Source organism: Lissotriton vulgaris, chromosome 5 (assembly GCF_964263255.1).
Source record: "Lissotriton vulgaris chromosome 5, aLisVul1.2, whole genome shotgun sequence".
NCBI lineage: Eukaryota > Metazoa > Chordata > Amphibia > Caudata > Salamandridae > Lissotriton > Lissotriton vulgaris.
Genome location: NC_141693.1, coordinates 1,798,309,387 through 1,798,323,307, shown reverse-complemented (window position 1 = coordinate 1,798,323,307; position 13,921 = coordinate 1,798,309,387).

Here is a 13,921-nt window from a genome sequence, read left to right as displayed (position 1 = left end):
TATATGAATATGTTTAAAAGTAAAGTGTACCATACTGCGATTGCTTGGTGGAAAAGTGCACTGCCGGCTGGAGGTGTGTGTGCCTGGTGGAAGGGTGCACTGACGGCTGGTGGGTGTGTGATTGGTAAAAGCGTGCACAGATGGCTGATGGTTGTTGGTGTTTATGCATGGTGAAAGCATTCATTGACGGCTGGGGCTGTGTTGTTCTGTGTGTTGTATTCTGTGTACTGGTGAGTGTGTGGCGGTGAGTCTGTGGGGGTGAGCCTGGGGAGTGAGTGTGGTGGTGAGTGTGTTGTGTTGAGTGGTGACGAGTGTGTGGTGTTGAGAGACTGAGGTGTGTGGTTTCTGTGTGCCTTATGTGTGTGTGGTGTGTGTGTGGTGTATGTGTGTGTGGTGTTTTCTGCACAATCACACACTGCCCCTACACATTCACACACTGCTCACCCGCACACTCCCAATGTCACCCTGCATAGTCAAAAAATACAAATAATGTCACCGGGTCTAAAGAAGAAATGTGGTACTACTAACAGTATGTGAGTGTACTTACATCTATGTGTTTGTAAGATTAGGTGGGCACCTTGTGATCCTTAACAGGGTACCCATCAGTCACCACTCGGAACCGCCCTTCATCATTTGGGATTCCTGTATAGCCATTTGTTAGGAAACGGCACAGTGGAGAAGATGTTAAACCTCTGATGTTACTGATGCCGTCCTTGATGGTCTGAGTCTCACAGGCTATTATGAAGCTGGAAACAAGAGTGAGAGTGACTGAATGTGCAGTGCATGTAGTGAGAGTGAAACGTGAAACTAAAATTGGGTGAGAGGGCAAAAAAATTACTTTATTCCGTATTTTGCTCGCTCCTCCAATGTTAAAAAGCAGTGGGGTAAATTAAACAAATATTCACCCAGATGTATTGGTCAACATGTTTCTGCAATTAGTGGACCACAGAGTCCGTTGCATTCATCAGGACCTATCTTAAACTTAAGCTACTGCAATAGTGAGAAATAATAAGAAGTGACTACAAGTATTAATCTGCGACCTTAGTGGAGATCACCTGGATCCTTTAGGTGTCATCTGATTCCGCAGTTGTTGTATGTCACTGGTGAAAAAAACAAACATAACAGAAAGTAGTAACCACATTAATTTGCGTGCAGTTAGAATGTGATGAGTACATATATAACTATATAGCCTATTCCTTTTTCAAAGGAGTCTTTTAAGGTTTTTCAGTTTATCTAACACATAAAGACATCTAATGATCTTTTATGGCAGGTTACTTTATCTTACCATTGTAGACAAAGTGGAAGGCTGCGCCTCGCCTGGCAACGGCTCAGGATTCGAGGGAAGCACCGCTCTAAAAGGGGAAAGGAAGCAAAGAACAGGGGATGTCACTGCTCCTTTAAATCGTCCAATACTGGGGCAAAAGGCAACACCAAGGCTTTGTCAAAGTATTTAAGAAATGAAGTAAAGAACAGCCGACCGCTGCGTCTATCAGCCCTGTGCAGCATGACACTGTTGGTTCTGTTGGTTATTACTCGGTGCAGTGGATTTGTTAAACACTACACACATAACGTGCCACCGCGTCCTGCACGACTGGTTTACAGTCGGCGAGTAAACCCTCAATATGAGAGTCAATCGATAAGGCACGGTTGAAGCGCAATGATCTGCCAAAGCTGCACGGAGTCAGCAGTCAAAAGTTAAGTGTTTCCGTTCAATCGTAGTGCTCACCTGTCCGTCGGTACCTCGCCGCCTTCCTCTGAGCCGATGGGGAGGTAGCGAGGCACCGCGGGCTCACTGGTTAAAAGCGCTGCAGCGATTGGTCCGGTGACGATCACATGGTGTTCACGGACCAATCGGCGTGCAGCTCTTCTCTTGGTCTTGGATAAGGCAGTACCCGCGCCATGATTCGCTGGTAGTGAGTCACATGGTCCGACACTATGGCGAGTACTTCTATTGGTCATGCCCTCGTTTCTATGAGAACGAGGGTTAAACATAAACACTTGTTGTTTATCATCGTTATGTCGGAACGAGAGGGTTTAACCATGGTGATTAATGGAAGCTGCGAGTCTTGTTGGCCGAGAAGACAAGGGGACAGTTACCTCGTTGTGTAAATAAGGCTCACACTTAAGTGTTATGTAGAATGTTAATGTCAGATCTAGCCCTGAAGTAGCATTGAATGGAGTCACGTTTCTGTGGCTGAAGTCACAGTGTTTATCCACAATGTAGGGTTTTAACTATAGGGGTATTCAGTGAAATCTAATATGGCCCATGGTTCAAGTAAGTTAATACTGATGTAGAAAGTGATTCATCTTGATGAGTCTCTGACCAGTGTGTATGTACAGATAAGTGTGCCAGTAGTCCCTCATTTAAAGAGAGGACCAAGGAATCTCATCATTAAGTCCACTCCTATTCGTGCCCAGCCTAAACACCCACTTTTGTTCCCTACGCATGAGAAAAGTGGTGCGGTCTGTTACATGTGGTGGAATATATGGCTGTTCAAGAACGGTCCACACGAATGCTGTGGGGTCATGTTTTCTCTCTAAAAAGTGATTTGTCAGCTTGGTGGCTTGTCTTTTCCGACGGATAGTGCTCTTATGTTCGGAAATTCGAATTTTCACTTTTCGAGTAGTCATTCCGACATACTTGAGACCACACGGACATGTGATCAAGTAAATTAAGTTGTCACTGTTGCAATTTGTGAATTTTTCTTGTCTCCATGGTCTGTTAGTGCCGATGTCGACCTCCATTGATTTGGTTGTTTGGGGACAGGCTTGGCATGTACCACACGGATGGTGGCCTGTTACTGGTGGTAAATTCCAGATCGTTCCTAGAGCCATAGGTGTGTTGTCCCGTGGTCTGGTATGGACAATACGATCTTTTAAGTTTGGACCTCTCTTGAAGGAAAAAAGCGGTTTCTCAATGATGTCTTTTCCTGAATTGAGAATAGACCAATGTTTTTTGATTATCTTCAGGAGGTCATTTGATAGGGTCCCAAACGTGGTGACACATGTGAGTCTGTTTAGTGTGGTTTTTTCTACGGGAGGTTCTAGAAGGGCCATTCTGACCCCACAGCATTCGTGTGGACCGTTCTTGAACAGCCATATATTCCACCACATGTAACAGACCGCACCACTTTTCTCATGCGTAGGGAACAAAAGTGGGTGTTTAGGCTGGGCACAAATAGGAGTGGACTTAATGATGAGATTCCTTGGTCCTCTCTTTAAATGAGGGACTACTGGCACACTTATCTGTACATACACACTGGTCAGAGACTCATCAAGATGAATCACTTTCTACATCAGTATTAACTTACTTGAACCATGGGCCATATTAGATTTCACTGAATACCCCTATAGTTAAAACCCTACATTGTGGATAAACACTGTGACTTCAGCCACAGAAACGTGACTCCATTCAATGCTACTTCAGGGCTAGATCCGACATTAACATTCTACATAACACTTAAGTGTGAGCCTTATTTACACAACAAGGTAACTGTCCCCTTGTCTTCTCGGCCAACAAGACTCGCAGCTTCCATTAATCACCATGGTTAAACCCTCTCGTTCCGACATAACGATGATAAACAACAAGTGTTTATGTTTAACCCTCGTTCTCATAGAAACGAGGGCATGACCAATAGAAGTACTCACCATAGTGTCGGACCATGTGACTCACTACCAGCGAATCATGGCGCGGGTACTGCCTTATCCAAGACCAAGAGAAGAGCTGCACGCCGATTGGTCCGTGAACACCATGTGATCGTCACCGGACCAATCGCTGCAGCGCTTTTAACCAGTGAGCCCGCGGTGCCTCGCTACCTCCCCATCGGCTCAGAGGAAGGCGGCGAGGTACCGACGGACAGGTGAGCACTACGATTGAACGGAAACACTTAACTTTTGACTGCTGACTCCGTGCAGCTTTGGCAGATCATTGCGCTTCAACCGTGCCTTATCGATTGACTCTCATATTGAGGGTTTACTCGCCGACTGTAAACCAGTCGTGCAGGACGCGGTGGCACGTTATGTGTGTAGTGTTTAACAAATCCACTGCACCGAGTAATAACCAACAGAACCAACAGTGTCATGCTGCACAGGGCTGATAGACGCAGCGGTCGGCTGTTCTTTACTTCATTTCTTAAATACTTTGACAAAGCCTTGGTGTTGCCTTTTGCCCCAGTATTGGACGATTTAAAGGAGCAGTGACATTCCTGTTCTTTGCTTCCTTTCCCCTTTTAGAGCGGTGCTTCCCTCGAATCCTGAGCCGTTGCCAGGCGAGGCGCAGCCTTCCACTTTGTCTACAATGGTAAGATAAAGTAACCTGCCATAAAAGATCATTAGATGTCTTTATGTGTTAGATAAACTGAAAAACCTTAAAAGACTCCTTTGAAAAAGGAATAGGCTATATAGTTATATATGTACTCATCACATTCTAACTGCACGCAAATTAATGTGGTTACTACTTTCTGTTATGTTTGTTTTTTTCACCAGTGACATACAACAACTGCGGAATCAGATGACACCTAAAGGATCCAGGTGATCTTCACTAAGGTCGCAGATTAATACTTGTAGTCACTTCTTATTATTTCTCACTATTGCAGTAGCTTAAGTTTAAGATAGGTCCTGATGAATGCAACGGACTCTGTGGTCCACTAATTGCAGAAACATGTTGACCAATACATCTGGGTGAATATTTGTTTAATTTACCCCACTGCTTTTTAACATTGGAGGAGCGAGCAAAACACGGAATAAAGTAGTTTTTTTGCCCTCTCACCCAATTTTAGTTTCACGTTTCACTCTCACTACATGCACTGCACATTCAGTCACTCTCACTCTTGTTTCCAGCTTCATAATAGCCTGTGAGACTCAGACCATCAAGGACGGCATCAGTAACATCAGAGGTTTAACATCTTCTCCACTGTGCCGTTTCCTAACAAATGGCTATACAGGAATCCCAAATGATGAAGGGCGGTTCCGAGTGGTGACTGATGGGTACCCTGTTAAGGATCACAAGGTGCCCACCTAATCTTACAAACACATAGATGTAAGTACACTCACATACTGTTAGTAGTACCACATTTCTTCTTTAGACCCGGTGACATTATTTGTATTTTTAGTCTGAAAGGGAACATGTCACTGCTAGGTCTTTAAATTCCCTGTAGGCCCCCCCCACCCTATTTTGTTTACCCTGCATAGTCACACACTGTTTATTCTGCACCTGCAGTCACCGCCACTCTGCACTCACCGCCGCTCTGCACTCACCGCCGCTCTGCACTCACCGCCGCTCTGCACTCACCGCCGCTCTGCACTCACCGCCGCTCTGCACACACCGCCGCTCTGCACACACCGCCGCTCTGCACTCACCGCCGCTCTGCACACACCGCCGCTCTGCACACACCGCCGCTCTGCACTCACCGCCGCTCTGCACTCACCGCCGCTCTGCACACACCGCCGCTCTGCACTCACCGCCACTCTGCACTCACCGCCACTCTGCAGTCACCGCCACTCTGCACTCACCGCCACTCTGCACTCACCGCCACTCTGCAGTCACCGCCACTCTGCACCCACCGCCACTCTGTACTCACCGCCACTCTGCACTCACCGCCACTCTGCACTCACCGCCACTCTGCAGTCACCGCCACTCTGCAGTCACCACCACTCTGCACTCACCGCCACTCTGCACTCACCGTCGCTCTGCACACACCGCCGCTCTGCACTCACCGCCGCTCTGCACTCACTGCCGCTCTGCACACACTGCCGCTCTGCACTCACCGCCGCTCTGCACTCACCGCCGCTCTGCACACACTGCCGCTCTGCACTCACCGCCACTCTGCAGTCACCGCCACTCTGCACGCACCGCCACTCTGCACTCACCGCCACTCTGCACTCACCGCCACTCTGCAGTCACCGCCACTCTGCACTCACCGGCACTGTGCACTCACCGCCACTCTGCACTCACCGCCACTCTGCAGTCACCACCACTCTGCACTCACCGCCACTCTGCACTCACCGCCGCTCTGCACATACCGCCGCTCTGCACTCACCGCCGCTCTGCACTCACTGCCGCTCTGCACACACTGCCGCTCTGCACTCACCGCCGCTCTGCACTCACCGCCGCTCTGCACACACTGCCGCTCTGCACTCACCGCCACTCTGCAGTCACCGCCACTCTGCAGTCACCGCCACTCTGCACTCACCGCCACTCTGCACTCACCGGCACTGTGCACTCACCGCCACTCTGCACTCACCGCCACTCTGCACTCACCGCCACTCTGCAGTTACCGCCACTCTGCACACACCGCCACTCTGCACTCACCGCCACTCTGCACTCACCGCCACTCTGCAGTCACCGCCACTCTGCACTCACCGCCACTCTGCAGTCACCGCCACTCTGCAGTCACCGCCACTCTGCACTCACCGCCACTCTGCATTCACTGCCACTCTGCAGTCACCGCCACTCTGCAGTCACCGCCACTCTGCAGTCACCGCCACTCTGCACTCACCGCCACTCTGCAGTCACCGCCACTCTGCACTCACCGCCACTCTGCACGCCTCATGTCCCACGAGCAACAAAGACAGACGTAAACACACTCACAGCAGACGACTTCCGCATTCTTAATGAGGTAACAAGCAATGGAAAGGATGTATGAATGCAGCCTTGTGCTGATGAGCCTGGAGGCATAGCCTGGAAAAACCAAAAAGTTTACTAATATTCTATATTGATTTTACAGGTGACAAAACGTAATTAATAGTACAATTTTTAAAGAAGACACATGCAAACACACAAATTGTATTGCCGTTTTCCAATTCAAACTCAAAAGAAGAATGGAAAGTTAAGTGATAGACCTCTGCTACCAGCGCCTAACCCACTGAGCTAGCCTCACAGATGTCAGCTTCACGGTGATGAACTGAGCTAAAACTTCATGCTTTGCAGATTGCATCACTGTGGGTTTTTAATGTAATGTACTTTGTTTTTATGAAGTGCTGTATTCAAGGCTGTGGCTTTACAGCACGTAGGCAGATGAGGCGGTGTGCAGTGAGGCAAGAAGGGCCGAATAACTCAGACTAGTTCTGGAAGAGTCGAGTCAGTCTTTACCAGATTTTGGGAGCTGCCGCAGTGGAAGTGCTGATGTAAGATGAGGGCTGGTCAGACGAGCTGAACTAAAAACAACTGCCAATGTTGAGATAAAGTGACTCTAGTCTCTTCCGTGCGCTTGCGGCTTGCACAATAAATAAAAGCAGCACTGAGTGTCTGCCAGCAGAGCAGAGGTGAGGCTGAGGCTGCAGTGCAGAGCGAGCCAGCGCGCGGAGCGCTGCTGAATGGTGAACGCGCCCCGGCCATCTGCATTCACTTAACGAGGCACCCTGACAGCTCCTAATTGATATTTATGGACGGCCGTGCGCGAAACCGCACAGAAAATGCCCAAAATGGCGGACGCAAATCACATATAGCCTATCGCGTCAAGGCTACTACAAAGACAGCACAGCGAAGACGAATCACTATGCAGATGCCATAAAACAACCACGCGCACTAAGGAATGTTTCTGGCCCGAGCCCTAAAGAAACCCTTTTTTAAATTTTTTATAACAATAGAGCTCGGAGCTCCGCCCCACTTCGTGGTGACGTAGGCCGAGCCGTAAAAAGGGAGTCAATGCTTCGTCTTCATCTTTGGAATGTTGTAATTAGTCTGAAGCACATAGGAGAGCAGCCAGCCGAGGTTTCCCTGGATTAATTGGAGCCAGATGTTTAGGGTCCAATCAAGGGGAGGAGAAGGGGAGGGGGCAGTCTGAAAATAGTGAGTGCTTTGATCCGGGGCTGGAGCAAAAGCAGAAAGGGAGGGCATAAACTATGGAGGGCTTGGGTTTGGGGCAGCAGCAGCCCTTGCAGTGAGAGGCAAAATAACTCTGTGGGTTGGGATAGTGCGGAGGAGAATTGGAAATAGATATATAGCACATACATATCGATATATATATATATATACTTTTTTCTATCTTTCCTTTTTGAGCAAAAGCTCAAATAACAGTGTAAAATATATGCAGTAGGAAACATAATACTAAATATAGAAAAGTAAAATACACAGCATTTCAGGGGCATTACCCAGCGATAATTCATGATATATATATATTGTAATGTAATGTAAGTTGTTCTTATATAGCGCAGACTGCCACCCTACGGGTATCCTGGCGCTCAGACTAGAGAAATAACCGTCATGTGAGTGAACCTGAGAAAGTTGAAGAAAGAAGGATCACGCCTTGGGGAAGAGCCAGGTTTTCAAGCTCTTTCTGAACTCAATTAGGGAGTTAATTTGTCTGATATTCTGGGGAAGATCATTCCAAAGATGAGCAGCAGTCACACTGAAAGCCCTCCCCCCATCCTAGAACGCTTGAATCTAGGAATTACCTGCAGGCTTGCACTGGAGGAGCGAAGCTGCCTCTTGGGGAGGTACCAGGTGAATGTTTCCTGTAGTGGGACTGGGCCCGAATCGTGTACCACTCTGTGCACCATACAGAGCGATTTAAAGTGGACCCTCTCCTTGATAAGCAGCCAATGAAGATCTCTCAGGGCAAGAGTAGAAGAGGATCTACTTTGCCTATTTATCACCAATTTTGCTGCTGCCGACTGGACTCTCTGCAACCCCTGCAAGGTATACTGTGGTGCTCCCAAGTACAGGGAGTTGCAGTAGTCCAGTCTGCTTAGCACAGTGCTTCTCACAACAAGAGTGCGTAAATCCTTGGGAAGTATTGGGAGTATCTGGCACAGCATGCGCATCAAAGAGAAGCACACGCTGGCTGTCTTATTTGCCTGCGACTCCATTTGGAGATTGTCATCTATCAGAACCTCCAGATTGCGCACCGTGCTGACAGGGACCAAAGGTTCCTCCTCAGGGGTAAGCCTAAACTCCAGTGGTATGTGTTTAGGCATCTTAGCAGAAGAGCAATACAGCACCTCCGTTTTTCCCTCATCAAACTACAAGGAGTTTCCAACCTGCGGTCTGACGCATACACTCCTGAAACGTCTCCATGGAAACTGCGTGTTTTCCTTCCAGGGAAAACGCCAGTTGCATATCGTCCGCATAGTTGACCAGGTCAACCCAGAACGATTTGATGATGGGAAACAGAGGCTGCAAATAGATATTGAAAATAATAGGGCTGATCGCAGAGCCCTGTGGTACCCCAAAGGCTACCGAAGATTTCCAGGAAGAAACTGCGCCAAGGTTACCATCTGCTGTCTCCCTGCCAGATAAGACTTCAACCACTGCAGAACCCGTCCCTTCACCCCAATCTTCTCTAATCTTTCCACTGGAATTGCGTAGCTCACCATGTCGAATGCGGCCAACATATCGAGAAGTACTAGGACAGTAACATTCCCATTGTCGGCCCGCATACGAAGATTATCCAACATGGTGGCCAAAGCAGTTTTGGTCCCATGACCCGACTGGAACCCAAATTTGTCCTTATCCAGCAGATTATTATCCTCCAAGAAACAAGATAAAATCTTGCTTACGGCCTTTTCCATGATTTTAATTGGAAATGGCAGAAGAGAGAATGGTCTAAAACTTGCTGGGGTTGTCGGGTCCAGTGAGGGCTTATTAATCAAGGGTGTCACCACAGCCTGCTTCCATCCCTAAGGATATATACCTTCTTCTAAGGACTGGTTGCATATCTTCCCCAACCAGGTAAAAATGTGGCTTGGCCAAAGGTCTTCCAGTCTTTGTGGGGGAGAGGATTAAGGGGAGACCCTGAGGACACGCTAGGCACCAGATTGTTAAAAGAGAGGTCAGTGAAAAACTGAAAATTATCCAAAGTGGATATCTGCTGCAGATCCTCGACCGCCATCTGCACAGAATTATCCTGTTCACCATTATCATTAGTATGAAAAGCACCGACAATTTTAACAACTTTATCTGCAAAATAGAAGGCAATATCATCGCACAATGTCTGCGATGCCACCACTTTATTACTCAAGCAAGATGGGGCAGAGAGATCCTTAACGATCTTAAATAGTGCTTTTGTACCATTGGGTGCTTGCGAAATAGAGTTAGCATAGAAGTTAGCCTTGGACTTTAGGATGAGCTCCATGTATTTAATCTGCGCTAGTCTCAGTTCTTGCTTATCTAGCTCTAGGTACTTCCTTCTCCATTACCTCTCTGCCTTCTTGCAAATCAGACGCTGTTGTTTAAGTTCATTATTATACCAGGGTGCTGTCGTTTTATTTCTATTTTTTAGCTTCTTTACTGGGATTAATTGATCTAAGGCATCAGTTATATAATTATAGTAGGTTTTATAATTCTCCTCTACTGTATCGGTAGGGGCAAAGAGATTTGCATTAGGGACGGTTAGATGGATATTAGCTTTTCCTAGTTTTGCCCACTTCCTTCCTCTCCGGTAAGTCACTGGGCATTTGGAATTATCCACTGGGCAAGGTAGCATAATGTTAAAATTAATTAAATAATGATCCGTCCAATTTTGTGGTATTATATTTAGCACTTCAGTTTCAGATTGACTGGCAAACAAGAGGTCAAGAATATGTCCCCCCTGGTGGGTGGGGTGTTTTACCAGTTTTTGAAGGCTGAGATTCGCGCATGAATGCCTCAGGTCCCGCAGATGACTACTCAGATTCCCATTCTCCCTCAAATTAAAATCTCCCAATATGATTGTTCTAGAGTGTGCTAAAGTTAGATTAGTAATGGTGTCTAATAAGGTTTAGTATTGTGTAGCACACCCAGGGGGTCTATAGCATACCATTCCAGTAAGAAGGCTACCTCTGAGTTCCTGCAGTGTGAACCCCAGGAGTTCTATCCCCATAACATCGTCAATCTTCAGAGGCACAACATTTAATTCTTCCCTAAAATTCATCCCTCCTTATGCAAAATGTTATAGCCAGCAGGACAGGCAAGTCCAAATTCTACCACAGACTCTGCGCTAATCCATGTTTCTGTTAGAAACAATACATCCAGGTTCAAATCTTCAAAAATCGCTAACACCTCCACATGGTGTTTAACTAGCGAGCGACTATTAATCAGGCCACAGGTGAGGGATTTACTCCCATGGCTCACAGTGAGTAAATATATAAATATATATATATATATATATTAATGTCATGTTGCTTATCTCCTGTATGTATATTATATAGCAGAAAGACACATAGATATTCTATATGTTGATGTCCTTTACATCTAAATTGTTCTTGTGTGTTTCCTCTCCTTCCTGTTGTACTCCACAAGATCTCTGTCCTATCTCCTGCTCTGTGGGAGGGAGAACCTTAAGTGCGGACAGTGAAAGGACGCCTTTGCTACACAATTGTTGCACCATGGAGCAACAACACTGATGGCAACACAAACCTAGAACAATTATTACAACAATACCTAGAAGTGCAAGAAAAATTGTGTTTTTAACCATCCCATTGGTAGCCAGGACCAGTCCATGAGTTCAGTGGCCCTATCGGCTCTATTGAAGGCTTTAACAACGTGTTTTATTTGGGCAACATCCATTGCAATGTTTCCACGTCTGTTGACATAGTAACAGCAGCTGCAATTCCATAAAAAACAAACTCCACCCTGCTGGATGGTCAAAAGGTCAAGCGCAATTCTATTCTAAATAGTCATTGTAGGAGGCTGGCTTAGTATATGGTACTCACTTAAGTAAGTGTAGCACCCTGGGCTAATCCAGATAACCCTTATGGTGATGTTAGTGGTCTTAGACAACCTTAGAAAGCTCTCTAAGTGGTAGCTGTGGAGAGCAGCCTTCAGGCTTAATCCAGAACCAGTGTAAAGCAGCTTGTTTTACTAGAATGTAATCTTATTGGTATAGATTAAGTGAAAAAGAACCACACAGTGTATTTATAAAAAATATATTTTTCTTTTAAGACACTCACTAATACATACAAATATCTGTATGCAATTCACACAAAACTTTGCAAAGAAAACAGTAAGTAGCACAAATATACAGTAGTTACCAGTGGGGGACCAAATCATATACTAAAATAGTAGGATGCGAACTACAAGTCAAGTCAAAACTGTACCCAGAGGACGTAGAAAGGCTGTGGACACAAGGAACCACCCAAGTTAAGTAACCAGGAAGCCCACGCAGGCCATGTGTAGTGTGTGAACACGACCTAATGCTTAATTAAAGTTAATTGGTAAGTCAAGGTTCCAATTTTAAAGAAGGACCCTTGCCAGTGGACCCTGAAGAAACCCTGTCAAAGACAGAAGGTTGGAGTGCCACCCCACCTACGGTAACCCTAGAAACCAGGATACCTACACCATGGAAGCCGGGTGCCTCGGTGCGAAGTGGCGATGGAAACTGCAGTCAAACTCAATGGAGGACTTTAGGAAGATGCCACTAACGAAAAAGGTGAAAGCTTCCGGTGAAACCGAAAAGTGGATTCAAGATGAGAAGTACCTGCAAGCAGAGAGGATAGAGTCTATCCCATTCAGGAGTGACCAGGGGGCATGGAAGTTGAATGCCAACCGATGTTGGGTGTAGGAGAGTAGGGTCTGCTTCCTATAGTTAACCCCCACTTTTTGCTGTGATTCTCTGGTTTTTTGACTTTAGTGTGGCTGTGGACCTGCTTATCAGACCCACAGCCCAGCTGTTCTCTCTCTAAATTGATACCCTGTACTTTAGGTATATTCCAGATTGGTTACTGGGTCACCCTTGTGAGCCCCTGTATAGTGTACCATAGGTACCCAGGACATAGGTGCACCCTAGGCCTACCAGGGGCTGCAGCATGTATTGTGCCACCCCTGGTTAGCCTTCAAAGACTGACACCATAGGTCTGTTCTTACAGCCTGGGTAAGGTGGTGTAATCACCCCTTACTTAGATATAGTATACCTATATTTATATACCTATGTAGACACATATACACCTATATGCCACTCCTAAGGCAGACCTCGACAATCCTGGAGGTAAAGTGCTTGAGTTTATGTGAGAGGGTGCCCTAGCATGAGCGGAGCCCCTCTGCAGCTTTTGGAACCATCTCCTTATAGCTGTTCTATGATATAGCCATACGATATACTCTTAAGTGCATTATAATACTCGCGGTTAATGCTAACTTTGGTTTGGCTTTATCAAAACATGTCGTGTAAGGTGTCAAACACTTTGGAATACTATCCCGCCAGTTCTGGCAGCGGGGTAGCATTCCACCCTTCTAGACGGAGAAGACATGTAGTTACTGGTTTACCCGGTTAAAGTTAAACAGAGCCCCAGCATCACAAAATGGATGCTGCTGCCACAGACACAAGTCTGCCCTCCTGCTGCTGGATAAAACTCCAGCAGGGGAGGTTTGGACAATAGGTTTCCTGTCCAGGGAGGTGTTGGCACCTCCCCAGACAAGCTTTAGTGTATTGGGGCAGGGTGGGTTGCATTCAGTGAATGCTTTTCAGACACTGCCTGGGCCGCACAAGGTGCTTCATGCATTTCCCAGTTCAAACCGGTTGCTGGGGCACTCAGCCCCAGCTCTGGACAATGGGGAATGGGTGTAACCACCCCCTCCCCAGGTCCACCCACAGGAGGGACCCGAGAGTTAGTCCAACCCCTAAACTTACTATGAGTATAGAACCTCAGTCCCTAGGATTTTAGATTACCCTGGACGAAACTCTGCAACATATATCCTGGACCTTCGACATTTCATTTCGACTGGAAGATGGAAGATATCTCCCTTGTGGTCAGTGGCGTCACTAGGGTTGGTGTCACCCGGTGCAGGTAACTCATGGTGTCACCCCATCACGACTTACCACATGGACCTCCTCCGCTCCGAGTCCGCCAATTTCCATTTGTGTTTACACTATCAATTCTGTCTGAGAATTTTAGTCTTGGTGTAAATCAAATCAACCATTTTCACTATCACACCTGAAAATTGTGAGGAAAAGTCTAGAACTGGAAAAGTTATGTTGTTGTGGCATTGAATCATATAGCACTGCACTCT